The sequence below is a fragment of the Thamnophis elegans genome, chromosome 3 (assembly GCF_009769535.1).
Source record: "Thamnophis elegans isolate rThaEle1 chromosome 3, rThaEle1.pri, whole genome shotgun sequence".
Classification (NCBI taxonomy): Eukaryota; Metazoa; Chordata; class Lepidosauria; order Squamata; family Colubridae; genus Thamnophis; species Thamnophis elegans.
In genome coordinates this window covers 29,107,554-29,118,366 of record NC_045543.1, presented here as the reverse complement: position 1 = coordinate 29,118,366, position 10,813 = coordinate 29,107,554, and positions in this window count along the sequence as shown.

Sequence of the window (10,813 nt, the reverse complement as noted above, 5' to 3'; positions counted from 1 at the left end):
AGGGAGCAGGTCAGACGCTCTCGCAGCCAGCAGGTAGCTGGAATAAGAGGAGTATGGCAGGTTGGCCTTTGCACGGAAGTGATGAAAGCTGGGAAGAGGGAGCCGCGGCAGCAAAGCTTGTCGTCTTATAAGCGGGTCTGGGCGGGAGGAGGAGGAGTGGGAGGAAGAAGAGGCGGCGGCGTTAAGACGGGAGCGGCGCAGCCCTGAATACGCTGTGCACTGCTTTGGGGACAGAGAGAGGCAGCCGAAACGGTTTCAGGGTTCCAAGCAGAGCGCATTAATTGGTGAGGGATGGAGGTGAGGAAGGAGAGAATTCTCTCTCCCTCCCCCCTCCCTCCCTCCTTCCCCCCTCTCTCCCCCTCCCTCCCTCCCTTTCCCTCTCTCTCACACACACGGAGGAATGCGTATTTTTCCAAAACTGGCAGTATTACAATAAGTGAAAATCTTCATCCCCAGCTCCAAGTTTGGGTTCTGGCCGCTTCAGCTCCTACTTACTGGGGAGTTAGTCCTGCCGCTTTCAATGGGGCCAACCCCAAATAAGTGTGACTCGCTCCTTGGCACCGGGAACGGACTCCCCATTTTTCGAGCTGAGGATCATGACCTTGCCACCGGGTAGAGGACAAATTGCAAAACGATTTGTGTACCCTGTGTCCTCCCACTCCACCTGCCTCCCTCCCTCCCTCCTCCCCGATTCCGAATCGTTAGCGCGGCTTCTCCTTCGGTTGCGACAGGAGCCGATCCCTTTGGGCTGTGTTGGGGTGGAAGCGATCCCTCTTGTCCTCGCGGCGGTGAGGTCAGGTTGGTCCCGTTGGGAAAACCCACGTGCATAAAAATACTACAAATGGTAAACAGGATTTGTAACCTTATTGGCTGGTTGGCCAACAAAAGATATTATTGCTTTCCTACACGAAACTGTGCCCCGGAGGTGCTAAACTTAAGCGTGCGAGCTTCTGGCTCCCAGCCTTCCTCTAGAGCCTGGGGCGCGCGTGGGGCGGGGGGGAAGGCCCAATTTGCACTGAAGCAGGCAGTTAGTAGTTAGGTCGAACTTCCCCTGCAGCTCAACTAGACTTGCAGTGCGGTCGAATAGGAAATACGAGCGTTTAACGCTTCAGCACAGCAGGATAGAAAAAAACATACTTAATTTAGGAATGGTTCCGATTCCTCTTCCTTACCCGCCCGGATCAGCCTGTAATCTTACGATCCCGAATGTGGGAATAAATGCCTTGAACGAATCGGGGCTTCCTTCGGACTGAACGTGGGGAAGATTGCTCAGGCAATGCTTTACTGGACCCAGGTAGCGATTTCACTCGCCTCCAGGTGTTTCCAGCTGAATTGGCTGTTGGGCGGGCCCGAGAACACTGCACGAACCAATTCAGGTGAAGACACCAGAAAAATTGTCTCCCCGTGAAATGTTTCTCCAGGTATTGAGTTGAGGGGGGGCGAATAAAAACTGGGATTTAAACACATTAAGACCGTAGAGTCACGTTCCTTGGGACTTCTACCGCGCTGTATAGGCCAATGCGCCGCCTCTAAAATGGCAAAATGTGGGAAACGCCAACACACCGTTGAAGGCAATTTACTCGCGTAGGTTTAATATGTCAAGAGAACTTGGCACGGAAGAAAAATTACAGTTGGGGAACCTGCCTTTCTACGGGAAGCTTGAGTGTGAAACGAGCGGCGGCGGCGGCTGAAGGGGGGGGGGGGGGAGGAAGACCTGTAATTCAACAGGACAACAGCGCCCTCTATGGGCTCTTGCAAGCAGTTGAAATCAACCTTTCGGATTTTTTAAATGCTCACGGGGTGGGGATGGCAGGAAGCTGTCCTCTCCTTTATGAGAAGAAAGATGAAAGCGAACGTGGTGTTTTAACAACGCTTTGGTGTCAGGTGTTTGGCTAGGTTGGGAAGGTTTACATTCAAACCCATTGTCAGCAACAGAAGAAGCCCATCTACCTTTATCGAGTGGTTTGTGTGTGTGTGGGGGGGGGGGGAGGTAGGGGGGGGGGAGCGGGTGGGAGCGCTGTGCATGTTGACTTGCGCTCCTGGGGGATAGAAACCTGATAAAGGACATAATTCTACCGTGATTCGAGCTGCAGCCATGGATGTGGCTGAAGACATTCGTGCGTGCAAACGTTCGAAGGACAGCTCGTTATTCAGCTGCGCTAACCCAAGACACCTGTGGCCACTCCGCAATTCAGCAGCGTCTCTAACGCTCTTTCCTCCGCCCTGCTGTCCCTATCCCATTTTTACTTTGGGAGGGGTGGGGGTGGAAAGATATTTCCCCCCGTTTGCCGTTTCCAGTGCAGTGATATGTTTGGTTCCAGCAAAGATCTGCTGGGAGTTTTCTAATCTTTCTTTTGAGCAAGAGGATCCCCTCTGTAGAGTCGACGAACGCAACCCGGGGACGCCGAGTTCATCCGAGAGCGGGCATTTAATTCGGCCTCGGTTTTGAAACGGTTTCTTTTCGCGCCCTCTGCTGGAGGTCGTGGGCGTTTTTCCGCGCTGCTCTTTAAAACTGTGCGACTCGATTTCAATCTCTCACAAGATAATGAGAGGATTTAGAATAATTGTATTCTTCCGTTGTCTAGAAACTGTATATTCCCATTTAGCACGATGGTCCAATTTTGGCTTTACGGAAGCAGGGGCCGGCATTATTGGAGCTAATCCGAATTAACAGAACCAAATTTCTAAATTAGTGCTGGACCTCCGTCCCATTTTAAAAATAACATATTTTATTTCAAACATCTTAACTAATAAAAATTCCAGAAAATGTAGGAAATAGTGACATTGAAATGTCCGCGTACTTTTATGTGGAGTGCAAAAATCTGCCACTGGATGTAAAAGAATAATACACGTACAATTATTTCATTAAACGTGTATGTCTTGCAATCTTAAACAACTCAGAGATATTCTTTACATCTCATATTTCTATATGTCCTATGACAGAAGCATAAAATTCATCTGCAAAGTTGATTTTCAGATACAAAATGTAAAAAAAGCATCGTTTTAGCAGAATACATTTTATCTTTTTTTAAAGGGACGCTGAGGCTTATGATTAAATGTGTGAGATTGTATAAAATATAGCCTCAAACTCCAGAATGTTCTCTTTCTATTTCAGGGAGCAATTCATTAGATTAAGAATATATTCTCACTTTGTTGTATACAATTGAGGAGGGGGTGAATTAGAAATGTGACCCCAGGGGTGGTGGTGGTGGGGAACCGAACGCAGTGGGAATGGGCTACTTAAGAATGGGATCTGATGTTGGCATACAATAAATTTTCTCATGTCTTACTTTTTCAGGAGCTGTCCCACGTAAATCTAGGAAATAATTCAAGGTGGATATAACTAAAGCACCAGACTGGTTTAAGTTTACCAAGAACAGATGTGCGTGGGCCACTAGCCCAAACTCTTAATACCAGTCAATGACTGAGCATCTAAAAGAACTTTCCAGTTATGAGTCTGATTGCTTCAAGGAGGCGCATTCCTCAGTACAACAGTTGCCATTGCTGCTTTGTACATTTCCTATTCAGTATGCCCCTTTACCAGGATTAAATTTCAATTTGTTTACTCCTGTCCAAGTATCCACCACATTTCAAATGCTGACTCAGAACCTCCATGGAATACAATGGAATTGAAATAGTTTTCAGTAGAATGAAAATTCAGTGCCTGTCACTGGTAGAGCTCCCCTCCCCCAGGAGATCATAGCAGGTATTGAAAAACAAAAGAGGCCAAAAGCACAGACCAAAGATTAGGTGTGCACCCATTAGAACCATTTTAATATTTATTTCTATAGAGGTAAAGATTTCTGAATGATTATATTCCATCAAGTGGCTTTAAACCCCTAGGGATCACATTAAAAGCTATCATAAAATTGTGCAATCCCTCCAAAAAGCTGATTCAGAAGATACCATGGGCAATATTTGAAAGTCAGATCATAAATCAAGGCAGTGCCTTAATCCTGCTCCCACTTTGTAAACCCAGGACAAGATTTTCTGTCCATACACCTTTCCACCACCAAAGCAAACATGTCAACATTCTTGCACAAGAGCTTACGGAATTCATCCATTTTAAATCACTGAGCTGTTTCTGCAAAGGACACCTGTTGGAGATCGGCCTGTTGGAGTTTGGTCTGGAGTTTTCTCCAAAAATCCAATAGAGTTATAAGACACTGTAACCTATTCAGTATGGCAGTTTTTGTTATCTTCTCAAAGCAATTTTGACTGGCACTGGTAATGGCCAAAGAAACTCCTGTACAAAGAAATGAAGCCTCTGTGAGCTGTTGCAAATGCTAGTCAAGACTGGAAAGCCGTGTCAAATATCCTTTGAAGCAAATTAAGTTTCTTCTTTGCTTCCATATTGAGAACTGCAATGTCCTGTTCTCTGCAATGAAGCAAATTTGGGCTAGTGTGTATATCCCTAGTATTTATTTTGAAACATGCATAATTATTATGGTTATTATTGTGCACAGTCAGCCAGATACTTAGACTAGACCTGGCATTGAGATCTTCCTATGGGTATAGGATAGGCAGGTATTGTTTAATAATAGTAAAGGTATTGTCACATGATGTAAACTGTTTCAAATACAGTTGCTTTTGCAATCAATTCGCCATTTTATCACTGTCGAGGTTACTCAAGTGATGCTTCATGGTGGTGATATTTTGGCATTGCACCCAAGGCCCATCTATCTTTGCTTTCTTTTGCCCCATTCTACTTCTAATTGCAGATTCTTGTGACTCTTTCACCCCCCCCCCCAATACTTTGTTTTTCTCCTGTTGTGTCCAAGTACTGCAATGTCCATTATCCAGATATATTGTTTGGTCTTTCTTATCAATAACTAAGTCTGAGGTATTATATGGTGGGTGCTTGCCTGTTTGAATACTAAAGTCCCAGAATATTTTAGATTCTTCATATTCTATTACTTTCTCTATTTTGTGGTCTTGCCAGTTCTTGCTTGCAGGCAAGTGGTATTTCTTGTATCCATTAAATGCACCATATCAGCTATTTTGCCATGTTATTGTTTGTATCAAACTATATGATTTTCTTGCAGCAGCTAAGTATGTGGCTCACTGTTTCCTTTTTTTGCAGAGGTAGCAGTTGCTATCAGTTCTGGCTTTGTCTATATGTGTTCTAAAAGCAGCATCCAAAAGAAAAAATAACAGGACAATGACCAGCACATCAGCGTCAATTTATAATACAAAATAAAGTATTCAGAGAAATAGAAATGGGAGAACTGCAGCAATCTATTCAGAGCTAAGAAACTGAAGCCTTGTCAGAAGTAACTCAGAAGCAAACCAGGGGAGTTGGTAATTGAGGAAGCCAGCATAGCTGTTAAATCATTTTCATTTCTAAACCAGGCACCCGCTCCTCTGCCTTTTCTTCAAAAAGAACAACACCATCTACCTAAATAAGCAAAAGAAATGGAACCAAAGAATAACTGAGCATCTAAAATAGAAACAAAACAATTGAATAAGGTTTCCTGCACTGAAATGTGTTACAAAGACACATTAACGAGGCCAACGCTGTAATATCAAAAAATAAGTGCTTTGTTAAAAACAAACCATGGCTGCAGTTATAGTTGAATACCTTGGCTGCCAAGTCAAAGGAACGGGGTAATTCTGGGCACAGCTATGGGACAACCCAAAGAAATATAACAAAAATTCAGCTTAGATAAAGGAAATGAAAAAAGTACAAAAAAAAGAAAAGAAGCTGAACTTGCAATAACAGCAGAAATGGTGGTGAAAACAGCACAGAAGATGATTTTTGGTTGAAACATCTGACTGATCTACACACATTCATTGTTAAGCAGTTTAATATACTACAAGGAGATGTAATTGAAGATTGATTAACATCTAGTAAAACATATCTTATAATGGAAGATCCAGCAAAAAGAGGCAGCACCAGGCAACTACAAACCAATTATCTGCTTGCTAACAACTTTGAAATTGCTAACTGGTGCAGTATATTAATATATATACACACACATATATCTATCTCTCTATCTCTATCTATTATATATATATATATATATATATATATATATATATATATATATATATATATATAATAGATAGAGATATATATATAATATATATATTATTTATCAGCACAAATAAAAAAACACATATATATATATATATATATGTGTATTTGTGTGTGTGTGTGTATGTATGTATGTATATATGTATGTATGTATGTATGTATGTATGTATGTATGTATGTATTTAGTGTCACAACCCCTGGTATGCCCAAATATGGGAGGAAGCCTACAGCTTCCTTTCTCTGTCTATCGGCTCGTCACAAGAGACCATCCAGACAGAAACCCAATATTTTTACTGTTGCCTTTGTTACATTTGTGTTGTATTTGTGCTGATAAATAAATAAAGGGAGACTAGTATAGATCTATTTCAAGCTATTTAGCTCTCATCAGCTAGCCATACCCTTACTGGGATTCGAACCTGGGCTGTATTACATATTAGGCAGATGTGTTAACCACTAAGACACAAGGAGAACCTTATTTATCAGCACAATTACACACACACACACACACACACATATATATACATGCACGCACACACACACACACACGTATGCATATATACATACATGCTCATGACTCATGGCATCAAAAATACCTACTAACTCAAGGCAGCAAACCTACTCAATACTCCTCCTATTTTCCCCACAACCACCATGAAGTGGATTTGGCTGAGAGAGAGAGAGAGAGAATTTGGCCCGAAGTCACTCATCCAGCTTTTATACGTAAAGTGGGACTAGAACTCAAAATCTCCTGTTTCTAGGTCAGCACCTTCAACACGATACCAAACTAGCTCTGAACATATGATCACATTTCTGCTATGTGGTAGAAAGGATTCTCTCCATCTATAGACAACCAAATTTCACACACACACACACACACACACACACACACACACACGCTATCTTCAACCTGTGCATAATCAGTTAAAAGTAAGCTTCATTGCTGAGGTTACACGTTATAGATTAATTCAGAGATGGAAAACATGCCATTTCCCCACTCTCAAACAGTTGGAAGGCCAAAGGTGACAACTGGAGGTGGGGGGAGAGAAGTATCTAGCATTCAAATTTTTAATAGTGAGATTGGCCAGAAATGAGAAATTTGTGGGAAGAAATTTGCTTTCCCCCTTCCCGGAAAACTTAGGCTGTTCCTCAACTATCCAAAAGTTCTCAAAAATTGCATTGTTGAAATTTGGTGTTAAAATGGTTAAATTTTAGTGATGCCTTTAATCTGCTTAGGGAAGAGGGGATTGTATCTTTTGAGCATGGGAATTGGAGCCACATATATTTCAAATTCAATTATTGATTTTAGGATGCAGACAATGAGTACTTAGTGCCATGGTTTGACTCTTAATGGTTTGGAACAAAATCTTACTGTTTAGGTCAGTGGTTCCCAAACTTGGCAACTTTAAGACTTGTGGACTTCAACTCCCAGAATTCTCCAGAGCAGAGCCGGCTGGAGAATTCTGGGAGTTGAAGTCCACAAGTCTTAAAGTTGCCAAGTTTGGGAACCACTGGTTTAGGTTATGCCATTTTACAGAGGACATGGTTTTGCTTGTTTGTTTTGTCCTTTTATTGTCCTTCAAATAATACTCCAAATACTCTATTTGTATCCTGTTATGTATCTTCCCTGGTTGTTTTTTAAAAAGGTTAGAATGATTTAAAATTAAATGCACAACCAAACACATTCGCAGTTGTATTCCTGAATCATCCATTAATATGTTCTTAGAATGTCTTTGCTTAGGTCCCTCAGCTGCAATAAAAACAAACAGTTTTTTTGACAACTCAAAGAGTGCCTCCTTTTTATACTGTAAACTGAAGTGCCCCGTAATCCATTTAATCCAAAGCATCCAAGAAAGGAGACTTTAATCTACAAAATGAAACATTATAATATGGAGCAGTACCTCCAGTCTCGCCTGAAGAATCCAACCCTGTTTGTGTCATAATGTAAGAACTGCTTCTCTGTTGTTGCTGTTTGGTAAAAAAAATTAAAAAATGGTCTTCTCATAGCTTTCATAGACTCACTAGTACAATGCTTGTCTTCTGTATGGGAATATTATTTCATTTCATGAATATTTTAACCACTAGGGGGCACTGAAAATCTCCCAAATAATATTTTTAGTGCAAGAAAAGATATCATCACAGTTTTGGTTAAGGAAATAGAAAAAAAAATGAAATCATAGAAGGAGAATGTAGGTACAACTGTAAAAGTAGATAATGTAATACCGGTATAACTTGAAGAGGATGGATACATGTATATGTATATGTATATGTATATGTGTATGTATGTATGTATGTATGTATGTATGTATGTATGTATGTATATATGTATGTATATATGATTTGCATGTACACACACACACACACACACACACACACACACACACTGTGGAAGAAACTTGATAACTTGATAGTAATTTATCAGGATCCAGGAAGGCATTTTCCCTTGCCCCCTGCTGTCAACTGCTAGCATCTTTCCATGATATTTTAGAATAGAAATCTCAGATCTTTATGATACCAGGCATGTGATCTTTCCCTAGGAAAGACGTAAGGCTACATTTATCAAAGCAGACATCATCTTAGAAATGACCTTGATGTCCCCTGTCTCTTATTCATACCTTTTAAAAAAAGAATAAATAAATACACACATACACACACAAAAGAAAAAGCCATTTCACAAGAAAAAAAACTAAATGTATTTAATGATTAAAATAAACTGAAATAACAAACACCAACATAGGATCCATGTAATAACTATAGATTGCAATGTAAAGTCAATTCAATCCTGAAAGTTATGATTAAATCTAGAAAGATATTTCACCTTTCCCCCCTCTTTTTCAGAACACAGAAACTTTTCACAAATAGGTAATGGAATGATATCCTAGATCCATTCCTCAAAATCAGGGAAGTAAGTTCTTTTCCCAGTAAATTCGATACAGTTCAACGACACATTGAGATTCTTTATCATAATATTTATTTTAAAAATTGTACTGGTGTACAGTATGTAGCTATTTAAAATCAAGCAAGACTGAATCATACAAGTTTTAAAAATCCATGCATCTTGCTTACAGTCCCAACATTTTAAAAAATGTAACGCCTAATCCTTTTTAAGCATTATTTGAGGGGTTCAATAAATTACCAATAGTAAAACTTTGGAGGCTGCTAGATGAACCATATTAATTAAATTAGCATATGTTTCAATTGAATGCAGTATTAAATGAATATTGCAGGTAATTGGTACTCTACATGCAATCTTTCAAAAACCTTTAAAACAACCATTAGAAATAAACCAATGTAAAATGTTGATCAATCTTTAGCCCAAACATACAAAAAAAAATCCATCTTCCAACTATTTGTTCTACATTGTCAATTTCCTTTGTGATTCTGGATCAAAAAGTGGCCTCTACTTATTAATAAACCAAATAAACCAGTGCCTGCCAGGTTTCAAAACTAAAAATTATCATCCCTGTTTAATATACCTGGACGATAAATTTGAAAAATGTTACACCTTTGCTTTTCATATGATTCCCAAAGAAGAAAATAATACAAGTTTAACTCCAAAGGGGGAAAAGACATTTCAATAATATCCCTATAAGATAGTTGAAAATCTGGAAGGTTAAATCTGCCAATCATCATAAAATAACCTGGATTTGGCCAAAGGTATTTGAGCGAATTTAGCTTGTCATAAAAATTTTCTCATTAGCTTACTTATCTGAGTAAGATATCGAATAGGAAGTAACATAGGAACCTCTTTTTAGATTGATGCAATGTTCATTTTGATAACATTACATTTGCCCCAAAGGATGGATTTTTTTTTTTACCATTGGGTTATAGCTACTGAAATTGCATTTATACTTTTAGAAATATTTAATTCAACATCTAGTGCTGAGTACTTTGGAACACCCAATTTAAGCTTTACTATTATAAATGCTTGATATGGCTCATCGGTGGGTTTCTAACAGAATCTTTAACCATCTTTTCCATCTGAATAAGATTATAGTCTCAGAGTCTCTCCTTTGCTAAGGCACAAGTGATAATGGATCCCTTGGTGCCTCCATCAGGGGATCCCTTAAATGCATTCCAGAGAGTTAACAAGTTAGTTGTGCCTGGTTTATTTTTCAAAAAAAGAATACATTTCCTTCTTAATATATTCCACAAATTGACAATCTCTTAGGAGGGAAATATTCTGGTACCATCTGGAATTGACTGATTTATGATGATTAAATTTTATTATTAAGAGTCACTGGAACATGATAGGGCCTTTTGTAGAGTCCATAACTTGATTTACCAAAAATAGAAAAAAAAAGGTAAATCTTAAGGCTGAAACATTATAATGTGCATGTGATAACATCAGTCATGGGTGTCAAACTTGCAGTGTCACGTTGCCGTAACATGACATTTTATGATGTTTCTCCCATTTGCGGAATTGGAGTGGATGTGACCTGTGTGTGATGCATTGGGCCTACGGGCTGCCAATTTGACACCCCTGATATACGTAGTCCATGTTTAATGACTACTTGTTCAGCAATTGTTAAAAGTTCAGTGGCAATGAATAAGTGGTATTTATGACTGGTTCTTGAAGTTCCTTCCTTCCCAGAATTCGTGGAGTCATGAGATTGCAGTATGAGTGCTTGACAACCAACTTGCACTTATGGCAGTTGCAGTGTCCCATGGTCACAGATTGCCAATTGCAACTTTCTCTGCCAGTTTTTCACAAACAAAGTCAATGAGTAAGGTGACAAGGAAAGTTGGAAGCTACTCCAATAAGTCGCTCACATCCTT